The 17,155-nt window shown below is 41.2% G+C and overlaps 1 long non-coding RNA gene across 1 annotated transcript in view; it reads left to right on the forward strand.

The window, feature by feature from the left end:
• LOC110347054 (uncharacterized) overlaps window positions 1–16,110 on the forward strand; it is a 116,719-nt gene extending 100,609 nt beyond the window's left edge. Inside the window, exons 5-6 of the long non-coding RNA XR_015442417.1 lie at window positions 5,306–5,399; window positions 13,956–16,110. This is a non-coding gene — a long non-coding RNA (uncharacterized LOC110347054). The remainder of the gene's footprint in view (window positions 1–5,305; window positions 5,400–13,955) is intronic.
• The last annotated feature ends 1,045 nt before the right edge of the window (window positions 16,111–17,155 follow it).

Raw genomic sequence — 17,155 nt, forward strand, 5'->3', positions numbered from 1 at the left:
ACCAGTGACGTTGAACATTTTCTCATGTATTTATTTGCTCTTTCTACTTCTTTGTCTGAGAAATGTCTGTTCATTTCAGATGCCCATTTTTGGATTGGGTCTTTAAATTTGGGAGATCTGATCTTTTGAAGTTCTTTATAGATTCGAGATAGTAGACCTTTGTCTGAGGAAGAGCAGGTGAAGATTTTTTCCCACATTGTGGATTGTCTCCTCACACTGCTGGTGGTTTCTCTTGCTGTGCAGAAGCTTTTTAATAAGAAGAGATCCCATTTGTTGATTGTTTGTGCTAGTTCATGGGCAACTGAGGTTTTGTTCATAAAATCTTTTCCTACACCGATGTCTTCAAGGGCGCTACCTAACCTCTGTTTCAACTGGTTCAGAGTTTCTATTTTAATATTTAGATCTTTAATCCATTTTGATTTTAGTTTAGTGCATGGTGAGAGATACAGGTGTAGTTTTAATCTTTGGCAAGTTGAAGCCCAATTTTTCCAGCACCATTTATTAAAGAGGCTATCTTTCCTCCAGTGAGGGTGTTTGGCTCCTTTGTTGAAGGTGAGATGGCTGAGTGTGTCTGGCATTGTTTCTGCATCTTCTAATCTGTTCCACTGGTCCTCAAGCCTGTTTCTTTGCCAGTACCATGCTGTTTTTATCACAGTAGCTTTGTAGTATAGTTGTAGGTTGTGGATTGTGATACCCCCTGCCATGTCTCTGTTACCTAGAATTGCTTTTGCTATTCTGGGTCTCTTCTTATTCCAAATGAATTTTTGGATTGTTTTCTCGAGATCTATGAAGTATGCTGCTGGGATCTCAATTGGAACTGCATTAAATCTATATAGCAGTTTTAGAAGTATGGCCATTTTCACTATATTAATCCTTCCTACCCAGGAGCAGGGGATGTCTGTCCATTTTCTGATATCATCTTCAATCTCTCTTTTCAGAGTGCCATAGGTTTTAGAGAAGAGGTCTTTGATTTCTTTTGTTAGGATGATTCGTAGGTATTTCAGTTTTTTGGATGCTATTGTAAAAGGAAGTATTTGCCCTATTTCTCTCTCAGTGAGTCTGTCATTGGTGTAGAAGAAAGCTATTGATTTTTGTGTGTTGACCTTGTAACCAGCTACTTGACTGAATTTGCTTATAATGTCTAGAAGACTTTTGGTGGAGTTCTTGGGGTCTTCTATATAGAGTATCATGTCATCTGCAAATAATGACAATTTGACTTCTTCATTTCCTATCTTTATTCCTTTTATTTCTTTCTCTTGTCTAATTGCCATGGCTAATGTTTCCAGAGCTATATTGAACAAGAGTGATGATAGTGGACATCCTTGTCTTGTTCCTGATTTTAGTGTGAAGGATTTCAGTTTCTGACCATTTAGTATGATATTGGCTGTTGGTTTTTCATAGATGGCTTCTATCAGTTTGAGGTAGAGAGCATCTATTCCAAATTTTTGTAGGGTTTTTATCATAAATGCATGTTGGATTTTGTCAAATGCTTTTTCTGCATCTATGGAGATAATCATATGGTTTTTGTCCTTGGCTCTATTGATATAGTGTATTACATTGATTGATTTTCGTATATTCAACCATCCCTGCATCCCTGGGATGAATCCCACTTGATCAGGGTGTATGATCTTGATGATCTTCTGCATTCTGTTTGCCAGTATCTTATTAAAGATTTTTGCATCTATGTTCATTAGTGAGATTGGCCTATAGTTCTCTTTTTCAGTTGGGTCTTTCTCTGCTTTGGGGATCAAGGTGATGCTTGCTTCCAGGAATGAATTTGGGAGCATTGCTTCCCTTTCAATTTCATTGAAGAGTTTCAACAGTAATGGCAGCAGTTCCTCTCTAAATGTCTTGTAGAATTCAGCAGTGAAGCTATCAGGGCCCGGGCTTTTCTTAGTTGATAAGTTTTAATTACATTTTCAATTTCAATTGTTGATATTGGGTTGTTCAGAAGTTTTAGGTCTTCTTCATTCAACTTTGGTAATTCATATGTATGTAGGAATCTGTCCATTTCTTCTGTGTTGTCCATCTTATTGGCGTATAGGTTCTGGAAGTAGGTATTGATGATCATCTGGATTTCTGCTGTGTCTGTTGTAGTTTCACCCATTTCATTCTTAATTGCGTGGATTTGGGCCTTTTCTTTCCTTTTTCTGACAAGGTTGACTAAAAGTTTATCAATTTTGTTGATTCTTTCAAAGAACCAACTCTTGGCTTCATTGATTTTTTGTATCATTCACTTAGTCTCCATTGCATTGGTTTCTCCTCTGATCTTTATAATTTCTTCCCTTGTATGAGATTTGGGGTTGCCTTGCTCTTCCTTTTCTAGAAGCTTGAGGTTGAGCATCAGGTTGTTTAATTGGGCTCGTTCTGTTTTCCTAATATGCATATTCACTGCTATGAATTTCCCTCGTAAGACTGCTTTCACTGTGTCTCATAGATTCCGATATGCTGTATTTTTGTTGTCATTTAATTGAAGGAACTGTCTGATTTCTTCTTTAATTTCCTCTGTGACCCATTGGTTATTCAGAAGTGTGTTGTTCAATTTCCACATGTTTATGAAATTTATTGAGTTTCTTTTGCTATGGATCTCCAATTTCATCGCACTATGGTCTGATAATATACAGGGGATAACTTCCATTCCTTTGCACTTACTTAAACATGTTCTATGTGTGAGTATGTGGTCTGTTTTGGAGAATGACCCATGTGCAGCTGAGAAGAATGTGTATTCTGATTTTGTGGGGTGGAAAACTCTGTAAACATCTGTTAAGTTCATTTGTTCAAGAGTTCGATTGAGTTCTAGTATTTCAGTAATCATTTTTAGTCTAGTTGATCTATCTATTTGTGACAGTGGGGTGTTGAGGTCCCCCACTACAATTGTAGTAGTGCATATATGGCTTTTCATGTCCATTAGTATTTGTTTTATATAGTTGGGTGCACTAGTGTTTGATGCATAGATATTTATGATTGTCATCTCTTCCTCTTGGATTCTTCCCTTTAAAAGATGTAGTGTCCTTCTTCGTCTCTCTTAATCAGTGTTGGTTTGAAATCTACTTGATCTGCCAAGAGGATAGCTACTCCTGCTTTTTTTCGGGTTCCTGTCTCATGGAGTATTGTTTTCCACCCTTTAACTTTCAGTCTGTGAGTTTCCTTTTGAATTAAGTGTGTTTCTTGTATGCAGCATATTGTTGGATTTTGCTTCTTGACCCATTCTGCCAGTCTATTTCTTTTGATTGGTGAATTGAGACCATTAACGTTGATGGTTATAACTGAAACATATTGACTTGTCATTGCCATGACTTTTTCTTTTTGTTGGGTTCTCCCCCTTTACATTTAATTTCTTGTCATGCCAGATGGGTTCATTCTGCTTTGCTTCCTGGGGTTGTGCTCCTCAATGTCTGTTCCTAGATTATTGTGTAAAATTCGTTGGAGTGCTGGTTTGGTATTGACGAAGTTCCTAAGGTGCTCTTTGTCATGAAAGTATCTTATTTCTCCATCCATTTTGAAAGATAGTTTTTCAGGGTACATCAATCTGGGTTGGAGGCTGTTTTCTTTTAGGGCTTGGAATATGTCACTCCAAGCTCTTCTTGCCTTGATGGTTTGTGTTGAGAAGTCTGCTGTGATTCTGATGGGCTTTCCTTTGTGATTTGTTTCTTTTCTCTGACTCCTTGGAGAACTTTGTTCTTCTGTTGTGTTTCTGGAATCTTAACAATGATATGCCTATGTGTAGATTTTTTTTGATCAAGGCTATTTGGAGTCCTATATGTCTCACTTATCTGTATGTCAAGCTGTTTTCCCCTGCTTGGGAAGTTTTCTGCCATTATTTCTGTGAAGAGATTTTTTATGTCATGTGCACTCTCTCCTGTTTCTTCATTGACTTCGATCAGTCTTATGTTATTCTTTTTTGCATCATCTAGCAGCTGCTGGATTGATTTCTCATATTCCCTTATAATTTTGAAGCAATTTTTCTTTTCCTGGTCACTAATTGCAATCTTATCTTCTATATCTGAAATTCTGTCCTCACATTGGCTCATTCTGCTGTGTAGACTTTCAATGGAGTTTTTCATGTCCTGGAAATCTATTTGCATCTGTTTTATGGATTCCATTTGTTTCTTATGTTGGGATTCCATCATGTTCCTCAGCTCCTCTCTAGATTTATTAATCATGTCTTGTACTAAGGGCACAATTTCTCCTGTTATCTGAGAAATTATTTCTGATTTCATTTTTTCCAGATCCCCTTTTGTTGCCAGTTCAGTGGGTCCAGGTGGTTGAGTATCAGAGGATTCCATCTCATTTCCCTTTGGGGTTGCTGTAGGTGATCTGGAAGTCTGGTTTTGAGACTTATTTGTTTTCTCATTTTGACTGGGGTGGGGGGCTGTTAGCGCCTGCATGGATTACCTCTTCTGAGCTGGGTGAGGTGGGACAGGGGCTGGGAGCAGTGATAGGGATGGTGACCCAAAAGCCCTTTCTTGCGGGCTGGGGGCAGCTGGAGGGATGGTGGCCGGGAAACCCCTTCCTCTGGACCAGGAGCAGTGGGATGGTGGCTCAGAAGCCCCTCCTTCTGGGCCGGGAGCAGTGGGAGGGATGGTGGCCTGGAAGCCCCTTCCTTTGGGCCAGGAGCAGCGGGACAGAAGGTGGCCCAAAGGCCCTTTCCTCTGGGCTGGGAGCAGTGGGAGGGATGTTGACCGGGAAGCCCCTTCCTCTGGACCAGGAGCAGTGGGACAATGGCCCAGAAGCCCCTACCTCTGGGCCGGGAACAGTGGGACTCAGTACCTTGGTCTGGTGGTCTGGTGTCCTGTGCGCCTCGGTAATATGGAATCAGGTGGCTGCCTGTCTGCATTGGGGTGATTCGGTGTCTTCTGCGTGACTCAGGACCTCGGTAGGGCGTGCACAGACCTGCCTGTCTGCAGTGGGCTGATTCGGTGTCTTCCGCATGACTCAGGACCTTGGTAGAGCATGCACAGACCTGCCTGTCTGCAGCAGACTGATTCGGCGTGTATTCCACGTGATTGGGGACCTCGGCGGGAAATAAGTTTTATAAACTCAAAATATTTCTTGCAGAACTGTTTTATGATAAGCATATATCAATTTCTCTTTAGAAGTGGATTTTTTTTTTTTTGCCGTATTGGGGATCAAACTCAGGACCTTGCACTTTTGATGTAGGTGGTGGCACCACTGAGCTAAGTCCCCGGCCTTAGAAATGAATTTTTCAGCATCATTTATTTTGCAAGTTTTTCATATATTTTTAAGTGTAAGAAAAATCTCCTCCAATCAACTTAAGGTGATATTCCTTTGTATATTATTTGAGGTGAGACATACCTGGAAGAACAGTTGAGCAGGAACAAAGATGATCCAGACCAGCTCATTTGATAAAGAATTATTAAGCCAGCTGTATACATAAGGTATCTGTCTCTATGGAACTTACATTTTAGTGTGTATGTGTGTGTGTGCATGTGTATGTATAGAAAAGGATTTAATAAGTAATAATTAAATAAGATAATTTAAGGGGATGAAAAAGATCAGAATAGTTACACCTAAATATGCCACATTGGCATAAGGATTATTTTGAACTGAAAGCAATTAGGAAACAGCAGACACAGGAGAAACTCTCTGCCTTGCCCCTTCTGCTGAAAAGCAGGGAATAGATTTCCTTTTGTAAAGTTTTCTCCTTTTCTTGAGCCAAGAAAAGAACAACTCTTCATACTGGGAACAGCACCAACTACAGTCTGCATAACAAAGCTTACTAAACATCCTTTATCTACCATTAGGTTCCTCACATATTTACTTTCCCACAATTTACTGTCCCCAAATCATTTTTGTTTGTCTAGGCACTTCTCCTAACTCATCACACTTTTGCTAAAATGGTATCTAAACTCCTGCATATAACAGGTGCTTCGGTGTTTTCACATTTTTTCTGTGTAGACCCTAACCTCCATGCATGTAAAATTAAAAGTATCAATTAAATGTGTCTGTCTTTTTCTCCCATTAAGGTCTTTTGTCGCTATAATTTATAGGGCCCTGCTACTGAACATAATAGGATAGAGGAAAAGTTTTTCCTTCCCCTGCATTGGTGATAACTGCGAGGAAAAGAAATGAAAGGAAGTAATGAGATAGTGGATCAAAGAAGGTGGTTTTAGATAAGGTAGTTAGAGAAGGCTCCTCTGAGGAGATGATATCATAGTTGAAACCTATAAGATGAAAAGGCACAGGCCATACTAAGATCTCAGAAAATGCATTACAGGAAGAGAAAATAGAAACTAAAAAATTCCTGTGTTAGACATCAGCCTGGAGTATTCATGAAGCAGCAGAGGGGCTTACTGGAGTGGGCCAGGGATGGGGTTGAATTAGATGAAGTTAGAAATGTTGGCAAGAGCTAAATTGTGTGAGAGCTTCTAGGCCAATGGTTGCCAGACTCAAGAAAGTGTCAGACTCACTTGGAGCACCTGCTAAGGCACATGTTTTGGGGCCTCTTCCCTAGAGTTTTTGATTTTGGGAGGCTGAAATGAGTCTCAGAATTTGCACTTTTTTTTTTGTATATCCTTTTATTGGTACATTTTAGGTGTACAGTATAATGACATTCATCATTGGAGATATGCATCTTTACATACTCTCTTGGTTCTTATTTATTCTCCCTTCCCCTGCCCTCCCTTCAACCCCTCCATCCCTCCCTATTTATAAAGACTTTGTTTCCTTTTTCTTCATTTTCTCATATTAATTCCATTCCCTTCTTTCCTTTCCCCTACCCCTCCCATTTCTCCTTCCCCTTTGCCCCTTTTCTTCCTATTTCACATTATCTATTATATCTTTTAGCTATTCCCCTGCTGGGGATCTTCCCCAAAGAATTAAAAGAATCATACCACAGTGATATATGTGCACCCATGTTCATAGCAGCACAGTTTGTATTAGCTAAAACTTGGAAACAACCCAAATGCTCATCAACTGGAGACTGGATCAAGAAAATGTTTTTTTTTAATAAAATGGAGTACTAGTCAGCCATCAATGATGGAGTCAGCTGTCACTTGTCGAACAGCACCTGAATGGGGGAGTGAGGATGAGGAAAAAGAAAGACACAGAGATAGAGTCGGGAGCCTCCCAGAGAGACTGCCACCGTGCTTTTTTATTCTCCTCCCCTTTTTTTTCCACAGGTGAGTTTGGTTATTAATCATGACCCTTATCCAAAGACACCTGCTTCCTTGTTCTCTAATTCTTTGGAAATTTCCCACCCTCATGGGCTTTCTTGTTTTTCGGGTTTACAAAATGTTCATCATGTTCCAGGACAATTTCTGAAGGTAAACATCTAATTTGGCAAGGACGCGGTTCCTTGTAACAGTCTCCTTGCTCTATACAATGGAGGGTAAGATTTAACATGGAGCCTCTATGGCTAACACCGCTCTCCACATCTCCCCCTGTTTTATATATTATGATCAAGGTCCCTTGATCAAGCAGATAGGCTGTGCCTGTCTTAGGTGAGGAATATAAAGAAATCCCTTACCCGTCATGGAGTCAAGAGCATCACAGGACTCTTGCTCTGTCTTAGGTTGGTGATTTCCTTTATTCCTCTTACCTGTCATTGACTATCAGCCTCTGCAGGGAATTACACCATGGGATTAGGTGGTGTAACATGTAATTGTAGACCATGAATACTTCCAGCCATCCTCATTAAAGAATGCATAAACATCTGTAGTAGCGCCGGAAGGATCATGCATCTAAGGGGTAGCCCTCCTCCAATAATTACTATGGAGATGAGTTACCACGTAAATGCAGATGTAGATGGCAGAACTTTTTTAATTTGTTCGATAAAATCCTGTGCCGCCTGGGCTGCATCAAATTTTAGGGGTTCTGCATTTTGGAGATCTATAATATCCAAATCTAAGAACACATTCGCAAAACCATTATCTGATTTTCTGTTCGGGTGACACAATTGCTTATTTGACAATTGAAGTAAATTACATTATAATAATCATAATCTTTCTGAACACTAATATTTCCTACAAACAATACCTAAGAGCGCATGACATATGCAGTGACATTTCTTTTGGGATGACAAGAATTTTCAGACCAGTCCAAAACATAAGTATCAAATCCAGTAATATTATATCTCACAGGGGCATCCGCCACACATCTCTTCTATGGAACAGTCCCATTGGAGCATTAAAAGTTGGCGGCACTACACCAGTGGTCTCTATACCCACAGGTAGATGTAGATGGACTCCAGTGATCCCGCCTTTGCATTGATCTACCTGCCTTCTGCCAGGGTGCGAGGGCTCAGTCTTATACAATCAGTTCTGTTGATTTTGAAGAAACATATGGGGATTCCGGTTTCTGATCCTGTATAGTTGAACAATCGGACCTCGTTCTTGTCAGGTGCCTCTGGCTCATCCAACAGCCTGGTATTGTTCACCCATACCATTACTTCTCCATTTTTTCAGCTCGTTGGGTGTACAACAGGTGGATCAGGTACATAAGTCCAATAAACCTTCTCATTAAGCGTCATCATTAGATTTATCAGCAGGACAGTTGTCAGGATCATCCTAAGGGGCAGAAGAATTTCCCGCAAAACGGACCAATCTTTCAGGCAGCCACCTGGCACCTTCAGCGTCCTGCGGGAAAACACAAACATGCCCTCATCCCCATATTAATACGGGTCGGGGCCACTCCATACACCCGTGAGGGGATCTTTCCACCTCACTTGAGCATATGATGATTTAGTTTTAGGATGCCACAGCCGTTCTGCTGCAGTCAATTCATAAGCATCCACAATCAAAAAGTTCAGGATGAAGAGAGAATGATGTAAATAATTCTGTGGGGATAAAGGGTATAACTCCCCCTTTTTTATTTTTTGCAATTGATTTTTTAGAGCACCATGGGCTCTTTCCACAATCCCTTGGCCTTGTGGGTTATAAGGAATACCTGTCTTATGGGCAATACCCATCTGTTTACAAAAGATTTGAAAAGCTTTACTAGTATATCCCGTGCCATTATCAGTTTTAAGAACGATAGGGAGCCCAGTTGTGGCAAAGCATGTTAAACAATGGGCTATCACATGTTTCGTAGCTTCTCCAGTTTGGGCGGTTGCCATAATAAATCCTGAAAAGGTATCAATACTTACATGTATATATTTTTGTTTTCCATATTCGGCAATATGGGTAACATCCATTTGCCATAACTGATTAGGTTTAAGGCCACGGGGATTTACCCCATAATGAGGGACAGAATGATGTATAGGACAGGCAGAACATTGCTTAACTATTTGTCGAGTGGCTTCTCGAGTTATATGGAAGTGCTTCCTTAAACTGTGGCTATTTTGATGATGTAGAGTGTGAGACTGCTGAGCTAATTCCAATTGACTGAAAGCTACTAGCCATGTAGCCTGATCTACAAGATCATTTCCCTTTGCCAGGGGTCCGGGAAGCCCAGAATGAGCCCTAATGTGACCCACATAACAAGGACAGGTCCGGGCAGGTATGCACTGTTGTATCTGAGCAAAGAGCTCCTGTATTTGATTATTGGCAGCATCAATATAAGCAATTGTTTCAAGCACCTGTAAAGCTTTAACAATATAATGACTATCTGTATACAAATTAAAAGAATAATGGGCCAAAAGTTCAAATACTGCAGCGATGACGCGAAGCTCAACAATCTGAGCGGAGGCGGGGGCTGTATGAACAATCTGTGGTTTTCCCTGAATAACATATGCCGCAATACTATTGGAACACTCATCAGTGAAAACCACTTGAGCATTTTTTATGGGTTCCTGTTTCATAATCTTGGGAAACACCAAATCATGAATATTAACAAATTGCAATAATTTATCCTTGGGGATATGGTTAACTATACATCCAAGGTAATGTGCAAAAGCAATGGCCCACATGTCCACATTTTGGAATAGCCAATCTAACTGTTGTTTGGTAAACGGGACTCCAATTAAGGAAGGCTCTGCTCCAAAATATTTTCGAGATTCTTCCCACACCATATGAACTAGGCACGCCACAGATTCATAATAGGGAGTTAACACTCTGGCTGGAGAAACAGGCAAATGCAACCAAAGCAAAGGACCCTCTTGCCATAAAAAGGCAGTGGGAGCATGTGCTGTCACCAGAACATAGGCAGCCCATCCTCGAGCATAATCTATATATTGAACTTGCTGTTGTTCTATAGCTTGTTCTACCTCACACAAGGCCATCCGACCTTCTTCAGTTAATTTTCTAACAGATGTAGGATCAGAATCTCCCTGGAGGATATTGAATAAAGGTTTCAATTCTCCGGTGGAGATTTTTAAATATGGTCTAAGCCAATTAATATCTCCTAACAATTTCTGAAAATCATTCAAAGTGTGTAAATTGTCTTTCCTAATTTGAACCTTCTGAGGTAATATAGATTTGGGATATAACTTATGTCCTAAATAGGAATATGGTGGTTCAGTCTGAACCTTTTCCGATGCAATCACTAATCCTTGATCCCTCAAAGCTTGTTGTAAATGAGCATAGGCTGTTAATAAGAGGCCTTCTTGTCCATGAGCTAAAAGTATATCATCCATATAATGAACAATATAGATTTGGGGATATATTTGCCTAATTTTATTTACTGCCTGAGCTACAAATTTCTGACACAAAGTAGGACTATTAGCCATACCCTGAGGCAATACTTTCCAATGATATCTTTTCATAGGCTCCTTAAAATTTGTTGAGGGTATGCTAAAAGCAAATCGCTTACAATCTTCAGGAGCAAGTGGAATAGTATAAAAACAATCCTTTAAATCTACAATGATTTTATAAGTATTTCTAGGCAAAGGTGATGGCATAGGCAATCCTGGTTGCAAGGCTCCCATTACTTCCATGGTCTGATTGACTTTTCTAAGATCTTGTAATAATCTCCATTTCCCCAATTTTTTCTTAATGACAAAGATAGGAGAGTTCCAAGGAGAATTAGAAGGAGCTACATGTCTGCTATCCAGCTGTTCCTGTACTAACTGCTCAGCAGCTTTAATTTTTCCTTGGTGAGAAGCCACTGATCCACCCACACAGGTTCCTTACTTTTCCAAGTAATGGGATCCGCGTGGAGTACAGGCTGATCAGTGGCCTCCTTTAAAAACACCCTAAGCCTGTTTTTGGAGGTCATTGGATCGGCATTAAAGGCTCCTGTATCCCCTGACCTTTAGTTCCCAAGCCTTGATTAGGTAAAAGCCCTTGTTCAAACATTCAGTGGGTGACCTGTTCACTAGGACTATATAAATACACCCCCATTTCTTTCATAACATATCTGCCCCATAAATTAATTGGCAGCCCTGGCACGATATACGGCTGGAATCTACCCTGATGACCCTCGGCATCTTTCCAAAATAACATATCACTACTCTGTTCAGTGCTTTGGCTTTGACCTATTCCTTGTAATTGTGTCATTTTTGATTGTTTAGGCCATGCCGTAGGCCATTGGTCTGCAGTTAGAACTGAGACGTCAGCCCCAGTGTCCAGTAGACCCTGAAAATTTCTCCCATCAATGGTCAGGGTGAGCACAGGTCGTTGGGCTCCTATAGACCATACCCAATAAACTTCTAAAGAGTCGAATCCAACATCTCCTCTTTTTTCTCTTTTTGCTGCTTTATTTGTTAGTATTTGAGGGAGCAACAGCAGCTGCACTATACGTTGTTCCGCTTGTATCACAGAAATCCCAGTAGGTGAATGAGTCATGATTTTAATTTCTCCAGTGAAATCCCCATCTATGACCCCAGGAACAACCAAAATACCATTCATAGTAGCGCTACTTCGACCTAAAAGTAATCCCATCATCCCTGATGGTAAGGGCCCATAAACTCCGGTAGGTAGGGCCTGCATCCCCATTTCTGGGGTTAATACTGTGAAGGCGGAGGGACTGAGGTCCAGTCCTGTGCTGCCTGCGGTTGCTCTGAAAAGGTCCTGAACGGATTTCCTTGCTGGGGAACGAATGTTTGAAGTGCCCCATAACATTGTCGCGAGGCCTGGGGCGGGCCCCTCCTCCCGTTTCCCTGCGGGAGAATATTTCCCATGGCATCCTTGTTAGATTTACACTCATTAGCCCAATGATTGCTTCTTTTGCATCTGGGACACAGTCTAGGCCCATTTTCTTTCCCTGCATTGTTTGAATTGGCTGGAGGAGTCTTATTGGGACATTGCCGCACCTGATGGCCTATTTGACCACATCTAAAACAACTCCCTGGCGGACCCGGATCCCTACCTTTGGGATTTCTCTTTTGTTGTTGGAACAACACTTCTTTAACTGTTTTTCCTTGTAAAGCTGCTGCCATGGCAAGGCCCTGAGTATAAGCAGGCCCAATGTCAGCACACATTCTAATATAGTCTGAAATGGTGCCTTTCTTTCTAAATGGTCTTAGGGCTGCCTGACAGGTGGTATTGGCATTTTCATAAGCCAGTTGTTTGACCAGTAACAATCCCACTTTGGAATCTTCCAGCAATCTACTGGCAGTCTGCATTAACCTGGCTACAAAGTCTTGAAAAGGCTCATCAGGTCCCTGCCTAATTTTGGATAAATCTTCTGTCTGCCTACCTGTAGAAGGCAGCTTCTGCCATGCCCGCTTGGCAGCAGTATTGACCTGTGCATATACTCCTGCGGGAAACAACAATTGATTGGCAAGGTCCACATATTGCCCTTCTCCTGCCAGCATGTCATAATCAATATCATTTCTATTAGCCCAATTTAATTCAGCTGTTCTTTGACACTGCTCGGAAAATTCTGTTTTCTAAAGGAGGTAATCTCCCCCAGACAGGCATGCCTTAGCAAGCTGTTTCCAATCTCCGGGAGGCAGCGCCTCCGTGCTCAACGATTCTAACATAGCCTGAGTAAAAGGTGCGGTAGGGCCATATTGTGCACATGCCATTTTTAACTCTTTGAGTTGCTTAAAAGATATCGGCCGATGGATTCTGACCATATTCCCTTGAGTGTCAGCTTCCTCAAATACTGGACAAGCTAAATGAAAGCCCTGGGTATCTTCCCCTCTGTCAACCGCATGTTGCAGGGTAGCTTGTAATGGTGACAGAGACCGAGAATTGACAGACAAAGGCCTGGGTCCTGGGGGATGTTTAATCATGGCTATAAGAGGGTAAGTTTTTTTCATTAATCTTGGACCTGCAACCGGCGGCGGGGGATCAAGGCCAGCAATTATACTAGGAACTATTTCTCGCTCGCCCTGAGTCTTCTGGTCTTCCTCTTCCACCCTAAAGCCTGTCTGCCACTGCTGACAAAGAGACTCCAATCTCTTTTCCAATCTAGTAATCCTTTCAGTCATGTCCTCATTCGCTGGCTGTCTGGATTTTTCGGTTTTCCTGGCCACGGCTACGATAGGGAGGGGGGGCCAGTCCTCACTGTTATACCTAGCAGCCTCTTCTTCCAAATCATCAGCATCTCCCAGGTTTAGGGGTCCCTCATCAGGAAAAAATACCCTTCCTTAGTGCAGGCTCTGCATCAGCATATACTGGCGGAGCAGATGGCTTAGTTTCACCTTCTATAGGAGGCGGAGGGACAACCTCGGGAACACCAGCCTTGTCAGGCTCCTCCAAGGAAGGACTTGAGGAGGGTCCTTCAACCCTCTCTCCCTCATACCGAGGATCCAAACTATCTCTAATTAAAGCCCATAAACTAAAAGCATCTATAGGGATTTTAGTGGGTCCATGACCATCGTAATAGTCCTGAAGTCGCCTTCCCACCTTATTCCATACTTCTAAATCTACTGTGCCTTCTTCAGAGAACCAAGGACAAACTTTCTCTACAAATTCCAAAAAATCACTTAATTGTTGATGCCCTACCTTTGTTCCATGAGCGCGAAGCATATTTTTAAGCATATGTTCAAAAAGCATTCAGCTATTACCAATACCCATCTTGTTACTCCCGAGTGTATTCACCACACTTAATTTACTTATCCAAGCTCACGATCCGCGGTGTCCTTCACTATGGTCCCCCGTATTCAGGTCCCTGTTTGGGCGCCACCCGTGATGGAGCCAGCCGCCACTTGTCGAACAGCACCTGAATGGGGGAGTGAGGATGAAGAAAAAGAAAGACACAGAGATAGAGTCGGGAGCCTCCCAGAGAGACTGCCACCGTGCTTTTTTATTCTCCTCCCCTTTTTTTTCCACAGGTGAGTTTGGTTATTAATCATGACCCTTATCCAAAGACACCTGCTTCCTTGTTCTCTAGTTCTTTGGAAATTCCCCACCCTCATGGGCTTTCTTGTTTCTCGGGTTTACAAAACGTTCATCATGTTCCAGGACAATTTCTGAAGGTAAACATCTAATTTGGCAAGGATGCGGTTCCTCGTAACATAGTCTCCTTGCTCTATACAATGGAGGGTAAGATTTAACATGGAGCCTCTATGGCTAACACCGCTCTCCACACATCAAAAATGAGAAATTAGAGACATTTATTGCTAAATGGATGCACACTGAGGTGATACTCTTAAGTGAAATAAATAGGACACACATGTGTAAATACCGAATAGTTTCTGTAGTGTCAGAAACTGAAAGTGTAAATAAGGACTAAGAATTTGCATTTCTAACAAGTTCACAGGTGATATTGCAGTTGCTGGTCCAGGAGTGCACTTGACCAACCACTGGTAGGCCAAGGGAAGATGTTTAGATTTTATTTCAGTATTAGTGAGAAGCTATTGAGGGTATTTCAAGCAAGATTTTAAGTAGGTTTGAAACTTGATTTTGAAGGGACTTGGAACATGTCATCCCCAAATATGCCACTTTGGCATATTGGGTATTTCAAACTAAAAACATCAAGAATCAGCTAATGTAGAAAAAGCTCTTTATCTTTCCTCTCAGCTGCCTAAAATAAAGTACAATTTTCTCTCTTGTAAATGAAATTTACATTTATAAATGTAGTCTTTATTAGTAAATATGCCTTTACCAGGAAGAAAGTTACTTTGACAACTTTTATCTTGTGAGAGATGTTTATCTGCCTAACAAAACAATCTTTACTCACTATAAACTTCCTTGACTCCCCTTCCTATAATTTGTTTCCAACACCCCCATGTCTTAGTTCATTTTCTGATGCTCTAACAAAATACCTGATGCTAGGGAATGTACAAAGAAAAAAATGTTTATTTACTTGACAGTTCTGGAGTTTCAAGAGCATGATACTGGCATTTTCTTGGCTCTGGTGAGGGCCTCATGGGAAATGGCATCACAATGGCAGGAGCATATGTAGAAGAGATGGGAAGCCAGAGAGTGAGCCAGCATAGTTGTTGCCTTATAACAACCCATTTTCTCAGTAAATAATCCAGTCCCTTAAAACCTGCATTAATCCCTTCTGAAGGCAGTGCCCCCATGACCTAATTGCCTTTCACTAGGCCCCACCTCTTAAAGGTCTTACCTCCTTCCACATCACCACTGGAGAGCGAGCTTCCAGCACATGAACATTCAGAGGACATGCTCAAGCCATATCCAAATCATCACACCCTAGAAGCCCTAAATCCCTATTCCTTCCTGTGGCTCATGGTGATATATAAGCCTCAATCATCTGGGCACTCGCTCAAGTCTCATATTTTTGTAGGAGACTGGTGTGTACTTGGATAAAGAAAGAGAGAAGTTTTTCTCCTGTTAATCTATTTTCTTTTCTTTTTTTTTTTTTGGTACCAGGGATTGAACTCTGAACCTTGCGCTTGTGTGGTAGGCGCTGGAACCACTGAGCTAAATCCCCGGCCCTGTTAAGCTATTTTATTCAATTTAATTTGTAGATTAGCCTAGAAGGGTAGAAGGAAGCGATTTTTCCTTCCCTACAATTTGTGGTTTGTTTTGGATATGGTTTAAGTTTCCCTTAGGGTTGATATATTGAAAGTTTGTTTCCCAGTGTGGCAATGGGAGAGGTGGTGGAACCTTTAAGAGGTGGAGCACACTTCCTCAGACAAAGGTCTACTATCTCGAATCCATAAAGAACTTAAAAAGATCAGACCTCCCAAATTTAAAGACCCAATCCAAAAATGGGCATCTGAAATGAACAGGCATTTCTCAGACAAAGAAGTAGAAATAGCAAATAAATACATGAAAAAATGTTCAACATCACTGGCCATTCGAGAGATGCAAATGAAAACAATGCTGAGATTCCACTTCACTCCAGAAAGAATGGCTGCTATCATGAAATCAACCAATAACAAATGCTGGCAGGGCTGTGGGGAAAGAGGAACCCTGCTCCACTCCTGGTGGGAGTGTAGACTGGTGCAAGCACTGTGGAAATCAGTATGGAGATACCTCAAAGAACTAGGACTGGAAGTCCCTTTTGACCCCGCTATTCCACTGCTGGGGCTCTTCCCCAAAGAATTAAAAGAATCATACCACAGTGATATATATGCGCCCATGTTCATAGCAGCACAGTTTGTAATAGCTAAAACTTGGAAACAGCCCAGATGCCCATCAACTGGAGACTGGATAAAGAAAATGTGTTTTTTTAATAAAATGGAGTACTACTCAGCCATAAAAAATGAGAAATTAGAGACATTTATAGCTAAGTGGATGCACATTGAGGCGATACTCTTAAGTGAAATAAATAGGACACACGTGTAAATGCCGAATAGTTTCTCTGGTGTGAGAAACTGAAAGTGTAAATAAGGACTAAATGTATAATAGGTAATGGGAAATAGGAAGAAAAGGGGCAAAGGGGAAGAAAGTGGGAGGGCTAGGGGAAAGGATAGAAGGGAATGGGATTAATATGAGAAAATGGAAAAATAGGAACAAAATCTTTGTAAATAGGGAGGTCTGGAGGGGTTGAAGGGAGGGCTAGGCAAGCGTGAAAAATACGAACCAAGAGAGACTATGTAAAGGTGCAAATTTCCAATGATGAATGTCATTATATTGTATACCTAAAATGTACCAAGGATTAGAATGAATAATCGATAATGCAAAATAGGAAGAAAAGGTCCAAAGGGGTAAGGGTAGTGGGAGGGGCAGGGGAAAGGAAAGAAGGGAAAGGAAAAAATGATGAGAAATGGAAAAAATGGAAATAAAGTCTTTGTAAATAGGGAAGGGTGGAGGGGGTGAAGGGAGGGCTAGGAATGGGGAAAAAATAAGAACCAAGATGCATTATGTAAAGATACAATTCCCAATGAGAAATGTAATTGTGTTGTATACCTACAATGTACCAATAAAAGAATTTAATACAAAAAAAAAGAAAA

This window comes from Heterocephalus glaber, unplaced genomic scaffold (genome assembly GCF_053883595.1).
Source record: "Heterocephalus glaber isolate CG9 unplaced genomic scaffold, H.glaber_assembly_v1.0 deba00001547, whole genome shotgun sequence".
Classification (NCBI taxonomy): domain Eukaryota; kingdom Metazoa; phylum Chordata; class Mammalia; order Rodentia; family Bathyergidae; genus Heterocephalus; species Heterocephalus glaber.